General features: G+C 45.4%; 1 long non-coding RNA gene across 1 annotated transcript; it reads right to left on the bottom strand.

Moving 5' to 3' along the window:
* Positions 1 to 984: 984 nt before the first annotated feature.
* LOC115521635 lies at positions 985 to 10,571 on the bottom strand. The gene is made up of 3 exons (XR_003971125.1): positions 10,244 to 10,571; positions 5,947 to 6,057; positions 985 to 3,989 (listed from the first exon to the last, which is right to left on the bottom strand). It is a non-coding gene; the product is annotated as an uncharacterized LOC115521635 (long non-coding RNA).
* Positions 10,572 to 10,863: the final 292 nt, after the last annotated feature.

Below are 10,863 nucleotides of genomic sequence, written 5' to 3'. Positions count from 1 at the left end.
CCAGTGGCAGGTTCCCGGACCCAGTCAGCTGGCTAAGGCATCATGGCTTCCTATAAGTGGGCCTGGCCTCAGGGACTCTGAAAGCCTGCCATATTGGATGGAGATGGAGAAGGCCAGAAGATGGGAAGCATGGGGACAATTTTCAAAAGGTGCAGGGGTGATGATATTCAGTAGGCCTAGGCTTGAATTCAGGCCATGCAACTGAGAGCTAGCTCTTCACTTCTTGAGGCTCAGTGTCCTATGAAAACATGGGTCTTGAAATGTATGTGGATGCCCTAACACACAGTATGCTCTAGATTCAAGAGGCAACCTGTATAATTATTACCCAGGGGTTGAGCTCAAGAACCTAACCTCCATTCCCTTCTGACTCACCATGCTTCCTTCAGAGTGTTTTTTCCAACACATGAGCTGACTCCATCAGTCCTCAGTGAGGGAGATTTGGGGCCTCCCTGGGGTCCACTTCTCAAACTTTTCTGCTCTAGTGTCCCTAACAAGAGTGAATGTGTGCCTTGGAGCACCAGAGATGAAAATTCCTTTAAGTCCCTTGTTCTATTTTAAAAATTCATGTGAATTAGGGGTACCTGGCTGGCTCAGCTGGTAGAGCATGAGACTCTTGATCTCGGGGTTGTGAGTTCAAGCCCCACATTGGGTGTAGAGATCACTTAAAAATAAAATCTTTTTAAAAAAAGGTCATGTGAATTTATGTATCTTAATCCGTAATATAGTCCTGCTGGTTTAATATAAAAATAATGTATTCTTCAGCTATGCAAATAAAATGTACAGTTCTGGGAGGTCGCTGGGAGAAGGAGAATGCACTGACCACCCACATCTGAAACCTTGTTTCATTCTCCCCATAACTGTTTAAAATAGAGACTTTTTAAAAAGAATGAAAACATTACAGCCATTACAAAGCAGAATGTGAGCATTCCCCACACTGTAACTCCCTAAAAGAAACCCTTGTGAACAGTATCTGTGACACCTTTCTTTTCCTTGGCCTTGTGAGTTGTTGGACGTCCCTGCCGCCTGGAGTCTGTGAGCTGTCTCAATTGCACAGTCAATCGCAGACACCGTCCCCACCCTTTCAATGGAGAGTGGCAGCCTCCTGCCCAGAACCCATTCTGTTAACTCATTGTAAGCTTTGACCTCAAGTCAGCTCTGTCAGAAATCAAGAGAAGTGTTAGGAGGGAATCTCACTTCTTCAGACTTTTGCCTGATCTTTATTTTAGAAGTAGCTGAACCTAATGGGAATGTGTTATCTGGCAGAGCCACAAGCTGGTAGCCAGCTCCTCAGGGGTCAGTGTGCAGAAAGAGAGGAGGTTATGTGGACTTCAGTTCAGACCCTGGTGGGGAGGGAGTGGAGCTGGATGGTGTGCTGTCTAGGACTCCTGCTTTGTAGTAGAGGGGCTGGGATTGGAAAGAAGCTACAGGCAGGTCAGTGACCTGCTTGCAGTGGGAGCTTCCAAGACTCGGGTCCTGAGGACAAAATACAAGGCAGGATTGGGATAGAGGTCTATCTCCCCATATCTGCAGGGTGTCCAGGAGCTCAAGGAGGAAGGCACTGCTTCCAGATATCCTGGCCAAAATGGCCATGAGTGGCTTTGGGGGCAGTGGTCCGCAGTGAGGGGCCAGGCAGAAGGGCCTGAGAGCAGAGATTGTTCTTTCACATAGACAAGTCTCCAGCAATACCCAGCAGGAGCCTTACAGGGGATGCCAAGGCACAGGCAATGGGCCAGTATAATTGAATGTTAATGCTTATGTGGCCTAATAAGTATTCGCATCCAGGGACATCTTGAAGAAATTCCGTTTAGGGAAGAATTCTGTCAACCAAGCATTTAATCATGGGATTTCTTTTGCTTGTATATGTTCCTAAAAACAAAAACCAGAAAAAAAAAACCCACAAAAAAACCCCCACAAACTGGAACTTATATGTGAAATGAATTTGCCCCTTCAAAGTGGTACTTTTGGAGCTAACACACACATTCTAGGATGCTTATGATATTTGCAGTAATCATCTTTGGGAACTGACTTCAGAGCCATCCTAAGAGTCAAACCTCAGAGTCAGCTGGTTTGATCACTCAGCTTATGCTTCAGATGTGTCTTTGAATAAGTTTTGTTTGATTCCAAAGATGAAATCCTCTATCAAGTGATTATGTTTTTTCACCAAGTCTGTTCCTCTGTAGACAGTAAATTTCTTGAACCAATGGAGCATGTCGGGCTCATCTTTGGCTGCAGGAGACCTGGCCGGGCACTTGAGAAATGCTTGATCAATATTTAGTTCTGTGCTTGTTAACTACACTCCATAGGCCTATTTCTGCCGCTGTTGTGTTTTGCACACATTGCAGACACACATTGCAGACATCAAAACATTTGGGTTTTCTTCTCAGGTGGCTTTTTGTATTAAATAGTTAATATTTAATCCAGAAAAGGAAGGGTTATTCTAAATCTGCACCCACCAAAACCCACAGTAGAAATGTCTTCTGGAATGAGCATCAACAATTTAGCTTTTTCTGTTGGTTGATGTCACAGAGAACAGTCTGTCAACATTTTTCCCTATGTTGCTTTTCTTTCTGGGGGCACAGAATAAAGATGAAAAATCACAGCTCTGGGAGCAAACAGAATAGAGAGCTGGCACTCGAGGGATTGATTATGTATTCACTTATTTATTATAATTTTTTAAAAAATGGCCCAGCTGCTTCAGCTTACACAAGCTGGGCTGAAATATTTCAGTTGATAGTATTCTCATCTGGTGGTTATAATACTGTTTTTTTAACCCTAAAAGGAGAAAATAAAAATTAAGTAAAAAAAAATAATGCTTGAAACTAAGATTCAAACATTCCAGTGTTCTCAAGAAACGGCCACTGTTTTGTTCTCCCTTCCTTGTGAGTTGATCCACAGTAGCCATGTTCACCAGGGGTACACGTGGGAACCAGCTCACCTGGGAGAATTTTCCAATTGTTCACGTGTCCCTCATGTGACCTAGAAGGCCCAGGCCCAGACCTGTTCACTTGTACGATGCAGACCACTGATTGAGAATATGTGATCTATAGCAATCTGACCACTGCTGCTCTGTTATTTCTCTCCTGTGGTCATCATTATGCCAAATAAGTTACGTTTTGGTCAAATGATAGACTAGCTCAACTCCAGCTGTCTCAGAGAGAAGGAGGAATGTATTGGCTCATATAACTGGAAAGTCCAGGGAAAGGTTTGGCACAACATATTACTTGATTCAATTACCTAAATGGTGTCAAGGTCAGGCTTCTCTTATCTCTTGGCTTGGCCCCCTAATTGGTACTTTTCTCACACAAGCTCTTTTGTGAAGGCAAGATGGCTGCCAGCTGCTCTGGCCTCATAACCTCCAACTCCATTGGAAAGTTAGCCTCTATTTATCAACTTTTGGAATGAAATTCTGTGACACGTCTCTCCTTGGTCCAAATGGGGTCCCAAGTATCTATCTCTTCTGTACCAGACAGAATTCACTCAGAATACAGAAGCCACTCTAGATATTTAAAGCAGAGAGGGATTTCATTCCAGTACTGAGTTCTTACAAAATTGGTGGATGGTCTGAAGGAGTGAGGTAGATAGATGATAGATAGATAGATAGATAGATAGATGATAGATAGATAGATGATAGATAGATTTATTTAGTGGTAGCGCTAGGGTTTATTAAGTTGTGCCTTAGTACAGGCTCTGGGACTTGCCCGTGGTGCTCTTGAGGTATAAAGCCTGGATGTTCTGTCAATTCTTCTTGAGCAATGGTACCAGGAAATTGACAGCTAAGTGGATGTTGTGCCCAAGCTCATCCTCTGTCATCTTCACATGGCCGATAGCCACTGCCAGACGCCACACCATCTTCAACTGGGAATTTAATTATGGACTTCACTTCATCTACTTTGGCCATCACGTTTTCACTGTGGATCAGCAAGGAAAGGAACTTGCCAGCTTTATTCAAGCCTGGGCCCAGGATTTGTGACATTGCCTCCAAACTGCTTCTGAAACCCAAGACACAATTGACCAGATGTGGAACCACTGCTTCATGGAAAGTGTCCATAAGCATGCATGCCTACAGAAAATGTGAACATCATGGGGCGCCTGGGTGGCTCAGTTGGTTAAGTGGCCGACTTTGGCTCAGGTCATGATCTCGCACTCCGTGAGTTCGAGTCCCGCGTTGGGCTCTGTGCTGACAGGTCAGAGCCTGGAGCTTGCTTCGGATTCTGTTTCTCCCTCTCTCTCTGGCCCTCCCCCCATTCATGCTCTGTCTCTCTCTGTCTCAAAAATAAATAAACGTTTAAAAAATTGTTTTTAAGTAAAAAAGAAAAGAAAATGTGAACATCACAGGGAAATTCTCTCTTCCAAATACAGTTTGAATGGAAAATTTTGGGTAATAATTTGCATTCCTATCATTGCCTGTAGAAAAGTATAGAAAGGTGGTTTTTAGCTGTATAACTGCTACAATATGGATAACACACTGGAGGATGGTTTGAAAGGAGGAGAGTGGGAGGGTGCAAGGCTTTCCTATGCAAGGAGCCACACCCCTAGCTTCTGGGACTATCCAGGGTCAGGTACACCTGTAGTTCAGGGATTAATAGTGGGATCAGATTGGTTGTCCAGAGGAAATTTATGTTATGGGTTATAGTCTGGGTTAAATTTAGTTTATATTATGCTGCTACTAGAAGGAGAGGAAAAGATGTTGGGTGACAAAACCCAAAATTGTCTCCTGCAAGGTGTATGATGCTTTATCATTACAAGTACCTTCACCTACACTGTTCCATTTGATTCTCACAAAAGCCGCATAACTCGAGGAGGATTGGGGGGGGGGCGGGGTAGGAGGTGCAGTAAGGTCAAATACTGTTGTTCCCATCCTATAAAGGAGAAGTCCAGGAGATGCTTCGGAGGTTAAGAACCTGCTCAAACTAATCTCTTGCAGCTGGTAAGAGGCAGCACTTGCATTCAGACCCAGTCTCCTGACTCCTGACTCCAATCCCATTTCCTTGGGCTACAGCAGAATGTTCTTTCTGAAACAATGGTTCCAACCCCCCAGCCCTCATGTGTAGAGCCTTATGCCAGGGGCCTTTAGGGAAAGCATTCCTCTGCTTTTCAACAGCTATGGCCAGATTGGAACACAAGGTCATGGAAGATGCCAATACTAGAGAAGAAGAGGGAAACTTTCACAAGTGCTTGGATGCTTTGTACTTCTCTTCATTTGGTCTTTATCTGAAGAATGAAACAGGGAGTTTCACATTTGTTTGTTTAATGCTGGGTGTTCCAAGATGCTATAGTATCATTTCAAATATCTGAATTTAGGACATAGATTGGCTGTTTCTCCCAAACAGCAATATTTTTAGTATTAGCCATTCCCACGTAAATGCAAAATCTTCTTTGATAATAGATCAAAGCAAATCCCTCCTCCTAGCCTTCCTTGTGGGCTGCAAAATGACTGGGTTTGCATACACCAGATTAGAGCCATGCAGAGCTTCCACCAGCATTACAAATGGCTCCTGGCATCAGCACCCAGGAAACCCCCGCTGCCTTATCAGCAAGAGCTTCCTCTCCATGACTCTCAGAGATTCAGGCCACCGCAGTGACAGAGATCTCAAAACTGGACTACACAGCGTCCCAGAGGCACCACATCCCAAAGAAGGGGACTTGCCTCGAGGCCAGTGGGTCAACAAGAATCTAGGGACGTGTTCCTGGGGAAGAAGAGCAAGCATCACGGCCTGCCCCCTGGAAGTTCTGCCTCGAGGTCAGACCTTGTGGGGCCCACACAGCGGCTGCATGCAAGGCATCTCCACCCCAATGGGCAATAGGGCCAAAACTGTGATCAAGGACGTTCTTCCTTTTCACATGTGTGGTTGAGGCATCACACTCCTAGAATCCTCGCCATCTGTCTTAGCTCAGGCTGCTGTAACAAATTACCATAGATGGGGTGGTTTAAATAACAAAACTTACTTCGCACAGTTCTGGAAGCTGAAAGTCCAAGATCAAGGTCCTGGCAGCTTCTGTTCTGATGAGAGCCCTCTTCCTGGTTTGCAGATGGCTTTCTTCTCATATCCTCACATGCTGGAGAACAGAGAGAAAGAGCAAGCTCCTGAATCTCTTCTTATCAAAACAGTTATCACGTTCTCAAGGGCTCTACCCTCATAACTAATCACCTCCCAGATGCCATACTTCCTAATGCCATCACATTGAGGGTTAGGATTTCAACATGCAAATTTGAGGGGAACACAGATATTCAGTTTATAGCATCATCTGGCTGTAGAGAAGACTTTTGGCAGAAGCTGGTCACTCCTGAGGTCCTGGCCCAAACTGGCTAAGTTGGGCCAGTCTTTTTGTCATTCATACCAGGTCTCAGTGAAGCCTTTATGACATTTCACACAGTGAGCTGGTTAGTTCTTTTTTTCTCTCAATGCTTCATTTTAACAAAGTTAAGAAAACACTTCTGTTATAGGCTGAATTATGTCTTCTTCCAAAATATGTATGTTAATCTCCTAACCCCAGTACCATAAATATGACTATATTTGGAGATAGGGTCTTGAAAGAGGTAATCTAGTTAAAACGAGGACATTAGGGTGGGTCCTAATCCAGTATCACTGATGTCCTTATAAGAAAAGATTAGGACACAAACATGTACAAAGGGAAGATCGTGTGAGGACATAGGGAGGAGATTGCCATCTGCAAGGCAAGGAGAGAGGCCTCAGAAGGAAGGAGCCTTGCTGACCATTGATCTAGGACTTCTAGCCTCCATAATAATGATAAAATAAATTTCTGTTGTTTAAGCTACCCAGTCTGTGTTTCGAGCCCCGCGTCAGGCTCTGGGCTGATGGCTCAGAGCCTGGAGCCTGTTTCCGATTCTGTGTCTCCCTCTCTCTCTGCCCCTCCCCCGTTCATGCTCTGTCTCTCTCTGTCCCAAAAATAAATAAACGTTCAAAAAAAGAAAATTTTAATAAACAATAAGCTACCCAGTCTGTGGTACTTGGTTACAGTAGCCTTAGTGAACTAATACAACTTCCCTCCAGACCAGCTGGTATGATTTCCTGCCTCCATTCTCCAGCCCTTTTCCTTGATAGCACTACTGACCATTTGTCCTTTGGATGCAGAGATGACAATGAGGCCATCACTAGTAGGTGTGTGCTTGGAGCCCTTTCCCAAGTACGACCATGGAATCATCCACTTATTCTCTCTTTCCCTGGACTCTCTCTAGGGCCAAGAAAACAATAAAGGCTTACCACATGCTTCTGGCTGGGGAACATTTCATGAAGGGGGACTTCCAGGGGGAGAGGGCCCACATGTGTTTGATGCACCTCCTTGGTCCCCACATTTACCATTCTAGCCAACTGACTCACCAAATATTTACACCTCCGTTTTCTCTCAGCATCATTGGTTTAATCCATTTGGACCCCACCTTCCTAAGTTTATTTTCAACTATGTTGTCACAACACGCAGACACATGGATTGCCTGGATTGGCTTGTGTTTCCTAGACAGGTTTAGTACCTTGCCTCATGCAGACACGATAGGCTCACCCATCTGAACTGATCAGACATTATTGATGATGACAGTTGACACATTGTCTTACTTTCAGCCCTTTACGGTATAGCTTGTGTTCTTGTTACAGTGTATTTAATAAGCATTGTGAACTCTTAGGAGAATAAGGATTAACCATATTACTAGTGGTTGTACGGGGAAGGTTGCATCTCTTTCTCAGAAGTCTTATAGAACCTAGTGTTTTAGCCATCCTTGTTGCTCCATCTGCACTCGAGGCAATGGTATTTATATCGCCTGTCTCCTTAGCAATTGCCTCTTTGTGGACAAGCTTTTGCTGGGACTCTCTGTGACCTCCCCACTGTACCCAGCACAAGTCCTGACATGCACAGGGGCTCAATCAAGATATCTTATAGGAATAAATTATGCTTATTACTTAGATTAATTTGCACTTATTAGTCATTTTAATTTCAAAGTATTTCTCCCTTTTCATCCTCACAGTAACCACCAGAACAGTTAAGGAATCAGAGACATGTACCTGATGTGATTAAAACGCTTAGGCCAGGGTGCATAAGAAATATTAGAATGCCTACTCGTCTGTATTTTTAATTTTGTAATTCAATGTATGTTTCACTGATATTATTAATGTGTTACATGGTACAGTGTATAATATAGTACATGTATGCACATGCCAACAAACAAACAAACAAACAAACAAACACATTGCAGCTGCCTGCTGAAGAAATTTCCCTAAGGAGTTGGCATTTTTAGCAATGTTTCGAGACTGAACCAAGACTAAGAACCAGCCATTCCTGTCCCTCTGAGCCTCATTTCCTTACCTGTGACACAGGACCATCCACAGGTGTGGTCCTGTGACCAGGGCTCCTTCCCAGCTCTGCCAGTCCACTCTGCCTGGACTTATCTAAGGGGCAGATTCCCCTGGAGCAAGAGAAGTTCCTGCCTCCTTGGACATTTTGGACTCTGGCGTGATGATGCGTGTGATGTGTTAGCCCTGCTCCTGGCCCATAGAAACCCACGTGTGATCTCTGCCATTAGTATTACTACTGAGAGAGCCTCAAATGGTCAGCACTAAATAAATGTTTGTTAAATGAACATGTGAGATGCTCTGAAGACCAAGTCCCTGCCCTGGTGCTCAAAGGATATGTGTCTTCCTTACCCTGCTCCTTGGTAAGAGGACCAGTGGAAAGCAGGACTGTAAAGTCTGTAATTTGTCCTTGTCTCCTGCTCCCTTTAGGGTCTAGGAAGGGGATGGGAGATTGAGAGTCTTTGACTTCATGAAAACCTGCAGAGATAATTCTTCATTCCTCTTTTGCCTGATGAGGTGCTGAGTTAGGGTATCCCCATGGGATTTGGGGGTAGCCCTGCCCTGCCTTAAGCCCGGATGGCAGTACAACCCTGGCCATCCCAGCCCCCAGTTCTGGGAGGCAGAACCAGAGAGTGAGAGTACTCCTGGGCCCTGGGGTCTGGGGGAAGCAGGGCCTGCTGCCTGGTGCTCCGGGGCCCCTCAGAGCCGTGCTTATTATACCCCTTCATTCAAGCTGGAGGTTTCTGGAAGGATAGCCCTTTTCTGAGAGCATGGGCAGCTACAGAAACCTGGCTTGTAGTGACATCCAGAGGTCATGGAGAGAGGCAGCTGATTGGCAAGGGAATGCATGAGGGTGGAAATATTAAAAAAAAAAATTAATCTTTATTTATTTTTGAGAGAGAGAGACAGTGTGTGAGCAGGGGAGGAGCAGAGAGAGAGAGGGAGACACAGAATAGGAAGCAGGCTCCAGGCTCCAAGCTGTCAGCACAGAGCCTGACTCGGGGCTCAAACTCACGAACCGTGAGATCATGACCTGAGCTGAAGTCGGACGATTAACCGACTGAGGGTGGAAGTATTTTCATCTTAATTTGGGTGAATCTACAGTTGCATTTTTAGCTGGATATCAACGAGAGCCTGGAGGCACAACATTCCCTATGGGCACATTCCCAGAGTGCAGACAAATCCCACTCAGGCTGCCAAAGAGAGGGTCCCAAGGGGAAAGAGATCTGCTACAGAATAGCAGAGACATCTACAAACACACACAGCACAACCAGAGAGTCTAGAGAGCTTCCTCAGACGTCAAGTGCATCACTGAGCTGGGCAGCTTGTTACAGACCCAGGTTTTGAAGCCCCGCCTCAAGGATTATGACCCTGGGGCTCTGGGGTGGTTCAAGGAAATTTGCAAATGAGCTCCTCAGGTGTTGCTGATAGGGTGATCTGTGAGCCATACTTTGGGAAACACTTTCTTAATGCCCAGAATTACAGTGATGAGAGTTTGGATTGCAAAGCCTGAGAGCTAAATAATTTTGAAGCCTGACTCACTTTTGGGGGAGGCGGGTCTATCCCCACCCAACTACTCCAGAACACTGGTTGCAGGGTGGGGAAGGCGGGGTATGGTTAAGGAGATGGAGTGCCAGGAATGAATGAAGGAGGAGATGCCAGTTTAGCAAAGGAGGTAGAGGATGCAAAGATACTTTCTGATCTTTAAATGCGTACTGCTCTTTCCTCTCTCCCTTATGTGGACCACTGTGGGAGGCAGCAGGGTAAGGACCAATCAGCCAGTGAACTTACTCCTTATAGAGGCCAGGCTGGGCCAGCCTCAGTGGGGCCCTGCTATAGTGCTTCCTCCCTGCCTCCCCTGAACCTGCCAGGCCCCTCCAGCACCCCCACACCTTCTCACCTTTCCCCCACCCCATTCTACACGGGCCCACCCCACCTACCATCTTCTCCCCAGGAGAGGCCTCAGCAAACATGTTGGGCCTTGTTCTCCTCTTAAGGACAAAGGCAGGTTGGGAGAAGGCAGGAGGCCATCATCGGCTGCATCTCTACTAACTGGCTTAGGCGATGATAGCAAATGGGTTTCAGACCCTGCTTAGTAAAGCCCCACCTTGGTGGGCAGGTTTCTAGAACTCACTTCTCCCCTTTTGATTAGAGCAGCCCAGCTCACAGGTACCTCCTTTGTTTCTGCTTCCCGGCAAGACTTCTTTTGAAGACAGGCTTCTTGTGGTTTAAAGAAAAAAAATGTTTTCAACCGCAAATCTAGTGTGACTGCCTCGTTTTTCAGATAAGGAGGCCCAGAAAGTTAACTCGCCTTCCTAGTTTTCAGTTTTGATTTGGGTATTTGGAATATTTTCGTAAACGGGATCATATTTTTTATCCAAGTTCCAAAGTGGAACCAAAAGAATTATAGTGAAACAATTTTTTTTTGGAAAGCCAAATTCAGGTCAGTGACATTGGCTATGGCTAACCAGCCAGCCAGCAAAGCAAGCTGCCAGAAAGGAAGGAGGCTGCTTCCCCTCCCCCTCCCTCCTCAAGTGTATGCAGCTGGGAACACTGGGCT

This window comes from Lynx canadensis, chromosome C1 (assembly GCF_007474595.2).
Source record: "Lynx canadensis isolate LIC74 chromosome C1, mLynCan4.pri.v2, whole genome shotgun sequence".
Lineage (NCBI taxonomy): Eukaryota > Metazoa > Chordata > Mammalia > Carnivora > Felidae > Lynx > Lynx canadensis.
This window is presented reverse-complemented; position numbering and strand designations above follow the sequence as displayed.